The sequence below is a fragment of the Trachemys scripta genome, chromosome 16 (genome assembly GCF_013100865.1).
Source record: "Trachemys scripta elegans isolate TJP31775 chromosome 16, CAS_Tse_1.0, whole genome shotgun sequence".
Lineage (NCBI taxonomy): Eukaryota > Metazoa > Chordata > Testudines > Emydidae > Trachemys > Trachemys scripta.
In genome coordinates this window covers 26,667,993-26,674,155 of record NC_048313.1, presented here as the reverse complement: position 1 = coordinate 26,674,155, position 6,163 = coordinate 26,667,993, and the positions used below count along the sequence as shown (strand labels likewise).

At 44.7% G+C, this 6,163-nt stretch overlaps 1 long non-coding RNA gene across 1 annotated transcript; it reads left to right on the top strand.

The window, feature by feature from the left end:
• The first annotated feature begins 595 nt into the window (after nucleotides 1–595).
• LOC117888516 lies at nucleotides 596–6,157 on the top strand. Its single transcript, XR_004648341.1, has 3 exons — nucleotides 596–1,558; nucleotides 1,881–2,022; nucleotides 4,625–6,157. It is a non-coding gene; the product is annotated as an uncharacterized LOC117888516 (long non-coding RNA).
• Nucleotides 6,158–6,163: the final 6 nt, after the last annotated feature.

The window sequence follows — 6,163 nt, the reverse complement described above, 5'->3', positions numbered from 1 at the left end:
ACAAAGGATGTTCTGTATTGAGACTCTGGGTTTAAAAGTAAACTCCAAAAGCCGTTTCCCACGTCAACTACCGAGAACCACTTCATGTCAGGGGTTACTACCTCCAACAGGTCTGGGTAAGCAGCCACTACTGGTGCTCCCCGTTTGGCAGTTCTGTTCAACCCCCGACAGTCAATAGTTAATCTCCATGTTCCAGCAGGTTTTTTAACTGGCAAGATTGGTGCCACGTTAGGCACTGAACACCTTGGAATTAATTCTCGTATTTCCAATTCTTCTATAACTCGCCTTAAAGATTCTTTTGCTCCCTGAGGTATTGGGTAGTGTTTTATGTATGGGGGTGTGTCTCCTTCTATTGTAACAGAGCTTTGTATTTTTCCCATATCTAGGGAGTCCACTGCCCAGACGGTTTGAATCTCAGCCCATCAGCTTTTCCAGCCTTCCAGCACAGGAGGTGCCTGTTTAGGCTTTATCGCTTTTACCATCTGAGTGGAAAGCCCCATGAAGATCAGATTAACGTCATTTGTTTCTCCCATTACAGTGAGAGTTGTCTGATACACGTATTTGGGACATCCAGGATTATTCCCAATCATTTCTGCCCCAATTAGATTTTCTCTCCCTGCAATAGCACACTTCTCCTGAATGGTATGTACACCAAAATGGTATGTCTGCTTAGTTCCTGATATGCCCTGTATTTGTATGGATTCCACAACTGGATATACATTAAATACATCTTTTATTATAGGAATTCCAGCCCCCATGTCCAATAGAAAAGCCCGTCCCTGACTCGGATATTTAAGTGGGGGCATCCCCAGACATCTATTGTCATGGGTTGCTGGAAAATGCATTCCGAGTTGCGGGGAAGGCTGTCCTATGCTACTGAATTACTAGCAATCGGATCATTCAATCCAGACACCAAAACAGTCACTTTAGCCACCTTCCTCACTGCCTTTTCTTCCTCCTTTTGAGACTCCTTGCCAATCATACATGCCTGTAGCTGCGCCCACAGCGTCTCATTCTCTCCTTTAAGGTCTACGTTCTCCTGTTTCAGAGCTCCAGGAGACACCCATTCACTCTCTTTATTTACTCCTCTACCTCTGTTCATTCCACGATCTCTCCAACCCTGGCCACTGGGAGAGTATTCAGGACTCTGTTTTCCACTGTCCTAACTGTGTTCGCAGCTCATTGACAGGAGTTCCTTCCTGCTGTTTAACCGCAGTCTCCACTCTTTCAATCCATTCATTCCAGGTACGTCTCTGCCTCCATTCTCACACCAAGCATTCATCCATTCTGTCACCCCAGAAGGCAGTGCCTTCAAAACAAGTTGTTTTCTGTCATGTTAGATCACGATTCCTCCAGCTGACAGCTCGCTTACTCACCAGATCAGCGGGTCGGGGTCACCAATGTCGTCAGATGTCACCAGTGTGGTGCTCTGCCCTGTTCAACGTTAATAACAGTTGGCTGCGGGCATGTGTTCCCACTGCGTGCTTCCACGTCTCTGCGCAGATCGCTGACATAGCAGACCCTGAAAGAAACCCCAATAACCACAGACTCCAATAAGGTATGAAGGCACCCGACCAGGTTTATTGTCAAATGAAGGATAGTAATAGTTTCCCACAGACCCTACAGGATGTACTACGAATATGTGCCCCCTGACAATGGACCATCTCAGACAGTGGCGGGATTGTCCACTGCCCCCTACGCCAGACAAAGACAACTCTTCAGGGGTACTTTTATACACAGGTACAAACAAATTACACATCACTCCTGACGTATTGAAGTACAACCCCTCTATGTGTCCAGGTGCCGCCTATTACCTTGTACATGTTGGTATGAGCAAAACAACTCGATCCATCGTATTATTCTTTTAACCCTGTTTTTAGGATGGGTCAGCACGTTCCTGTTATCTGCCAAAATTCCCTCTGAGTCAAATCAACTGCCATCAAAGAATCAGCCGTGACATGTCTGGCGACCTCCACCCTGGGATTAGTTACCAGTTGTATTTCTCCAGTCAAGAATCTCAATGTTAGTCTCCTTAATAAGTAATCCGTGGCTGAATCTCCAGGCTTCATGTAATCTGCATAGGATAAAACATTCATGGGTCTTTGACCTTTATCTTTCCCTAACAGCATAATAAATCGTGCTATCGGTTGGTGTGCTTCTGGCTGCCTGTCCAAAACATTTTCACTCGATCTACTGACTGTCTAATCTCCCAGTGGTAGCTGCCCTGATTAACCTATAAGATTCACCATATTTAAATTCTCTCTTCCTCCTGACTCTGCCCACTGTACTAGCCATGGAGCTAAATTTTTCATATTCAATGGGACTAATGACTTTACCATCAACTATAAATCTGATGAATTTACAGGAATTATTTGTGTCTGCTCTTACTGTATCTCCCCCACTAAATCCTTAATGGTTGACCTCCATTCTATCACTGCTACACACTTTTCTGGCTTAGGTTCTCCAGGCCAGTTTCTTATTTCTTCCCTTAACTTAATATAAAGCCCCTCTTGAGGTTGGTCAAATTCCCTTTTCTCTTAACACCCTCACAGATCCTCTCCATACCAAATATTTGAATCCAAACACAAATACATCTCTTTCTTTTTGACACACATCCGCAACTTGTAGCTCCTGTATTTTCACTTGCTTTTTCTGTCCTGCTCTAATTTTCTGGCACCAACTGTGAGAAATGCTTGTGATCTCCTCTTCCTTTCCATTGGTGAAATCTCGAATTAACTGTTTCATTCCTATCACTTGATGATCTAATTTATTTTTGTCTGCTTTAATCTTTTTCCAATCCATCATTCTTTTCTACAGTTCCCTATTTTCTTTCCCTATTTGTTCTAACGGAGTTTGCATTATCTGCGCCTGCCTCACTTCCCGCTCCAAATTTTCCTGCCAAGTTTTAAAATTCTCTTGTAATGTATCTGATGAAGTGGGCTGTAGCCCACGAAAGCGTACTCCTGTTCTTTTTGCGGATACAGACTAACACGGCTGCTACTCTGAAACTTGTAATGTTTGTAACTCTGCACAGATTTCCCCCTTACATAAAATTGCCTTTTACAGCTTGCCAAAAGAGCCATACTACGGCCGTTTGCTTTTTACTGGCATTCGGCTTGTATGTTTGTACATCTTTCTCAAACATGTTTTCTAAGGTATCAAATGTTACATGCGGTTCCACTGCACCTTGCATTCAAGGGCATGTCCCAAATGCAATAATCTCCTTCTCTAAGAAAGAAGGGGCTTAAACTTTCATCTACTGGGGTTCCTCTTCCACCCCTTTTCTTCTCTTCTTAAAAAAGTATTTTAAACGTTATTACACTGACACCATGAGGGATCTCCCACACGTTTTCCCCTCAGCAATTTCACAAATAAGGAGTCACCCTTATTAGTCTTAAATAAGGACTCTCCCAACACTGTAAGACCCCGTCTCCAAATCCGGCACTCCTTAATATCTCTCCTCCCTCCGCATTCTCCACCACTTGTTAGACCCGCAGTAGAGGTCTCCCTACGGGATGGGGAGCCAGGAGATACTGGACACAGTGTTGGTATATAATACTCTAAATGGTCTTTATTGATAACAAAACAAACCTTACTCCCTCCACATTCACACCCCAAACATACTATACCAGAGTCCAAAGGTCATAAGGGGATAGAGACTAGGACGGAGAATATCTTATTGCCCTTATATAAATCCATGGTACGCCCACATCTTGAATACTGAGTACAGATGTGGTCTCCTCATCTCAAAAAAGATATACTGGCATTAGAAAAGGTTCAGCGAAGGGCAACTAAATGATTAGGAGTTTGGAATGGGTCCCATATGAGGAGAGATTAAAGAGGCTAGGACTTTTCAGCTTGGAAAAGCGGAGACTAAAGGTGGGATATGATAGAGGTATATAAAATCATGAGTGATGTGAAGAAAGTGAATAAGGAAAAATTATTTACTTGTTCCCATAATATAAGAACTAGGGGCCACCAAATGAAATTAATGGACAGCAGGTTTAAAACAAATAAAAGGAAGTTCTTCTTCACACAGCGCACAGTCAACTTGTGGAACTTCTTTCCTGAGGAGGTTGTGAAGGCTAGGACTATAACAGGGTTTAAAAGAGAACTGGATAAATTCATGGAGGTTAAGTCCATTAATGGCTATTAGCCAGGACGGGTAAGGAATGGTGTCCCTAGCCTCTGTTTGTCAGAGGGTGGAGATGGATGGCAGGAGAGAGATCACTTGATCATTACCTGTTAGGTTCACTCCCTCTGGGGCACCTGGCATTGGCCACTGTCGGTAGACAGGATACTGGCTGGATGGACCTTTGGTCTGACCCAGTATGGCCATTCTTATGTTCTTATGTTCAGAATGGTCCCAATTGCCAGTGTAGGTTCCTTCCATCAGGCCTTCTCACCGCACAATTCCAAAGAAACAACCTTGGGCGGGCTGCCATGAGCCAAGGCCATGAGCCAAAAAATGCCATTTCCCGAAATTCTTACACAATTTTATCTCAGTCCAGCTGGAATTGTTTCCTTTTCTGGGGATTTTCTGTATTTTTCTTGGATTGTAAAATTGTTTTTGCAAAAAGAGTACTACGAGTCCTTGAGCTTAACTCCATGCTTCGGTATTCAGACCAGGCTTCAATGGTCTACATCCCAACATCTCTATGACTCTGCACTGACCTGGAGAGGAAATGGTTGGGCCATGATTCCTGACCTGGCAATTGTGAGAATGGAAAGTGTGATCATAGGCGACCATTTCCCCAGAAAGGCATGATGAAGGCTCCTATCGATATAAACTGCACCGACAGCAAGGCGTAGAACAGAGACATCAGCAGCCATGCACCCGGACAGCTCCTACCACAAATGGGAAAGCTCAAAGCAGATGGAACTGGCAGTGCAGGGAGTGAGCAGCACACCTGGGAGAGCCGGTAAAGGTGAGCTGGTCTGAGGAAGGGTGGTCTTGTGATTAAGGAGCTGCCCTGGCAGTCAGGAGTCTTGGGTCCGATTCCTGGCTTTCCTAATTTGAGGTTGGCCAGTGCCAACAATCAGAATAGTTTCTCTCTCTCTCCCAATCAGTGTATTACTTAAAGATGGATATTCCCATCATCCACATAAACTCCTTTCTTATCATGGGGCAAACTCATCCCTGGGTCACTCCAGTGCCTTCAGTGTTGCTATTTCAGGGAGGAAACTGGTCCTGTGAGCCTGCCCATGTCTTCCCGCTACAGCCTGAGAGGATTCTCATATTCCCTTTAAGGCAGGGGCTTGTCAATCTGGGGGTCACACTCACCCTGCCCTCCCCATATTGCCAAAAGGGAGAGGGATTCCCAACATGGAAAATGGAACACAGGGAGGACCGAGAAATACCTCAAGGTATTTACCCTGTGGTGAATCCCTCCCCTCCCTTTGTCCAGTCATCTTCTCTTGTGGGGAACCATGTTCAGTGCCGGGAGTCTCTCCCCAAAGGGAATGTTGTGGGGGTTGATCCTGCTGTGACGTTATTGACATGAACTGTGACCATATAGACCATTGTTGCAACCAAGGTCATATAGTGGCACCAAACCTTGTACAAAGGAGGTTAAGTAAGGTGTCCTTGAAAAGGTTATGATTTGCTGGTTATGATTATGCTATCTGTATGCACGTATCGTTTTTCTATTTGACGTTATAAGTATTGGCTCTATACTGTCTGTATTTCAAACTTGGACTATGCTTCTGGGTGACACCCCAGACAGTGGGGCATCAGCATTGCCTAGCCTGCTTAATGGCCCATAAAGGACCATCAGCCATACAACTGACCCATTGAGAGAAGGCAGATACACCTTGTAACTCAGCAAGGCATGCAGGGACATGCCTCGGGACAGAACTCTAAGGCTTTCAAGCCATGGCTGGGCAGCTTGTATTTGAGAAAAAGGAAGAACAAGTCACAAGGCAGATGATATAAAAGACCCTGGAAGCTCCTCCATTTTCTCTTCAATCCTGCTTCTTACCTCTGGAGGAACTTTGTTTCACTGAAGCTCTGAACATAGGACTGAATGACCCATCCCAGCTGTGGATGTACTCCAGGGACTTGATTTGAGCCTCCAGTTTAAGCCATCACTGCTACAAGCCTGAACCAATAACGTTGCCATTACTGTATATAATTGATTTCATTTAACCAAGTCTAGCTCCC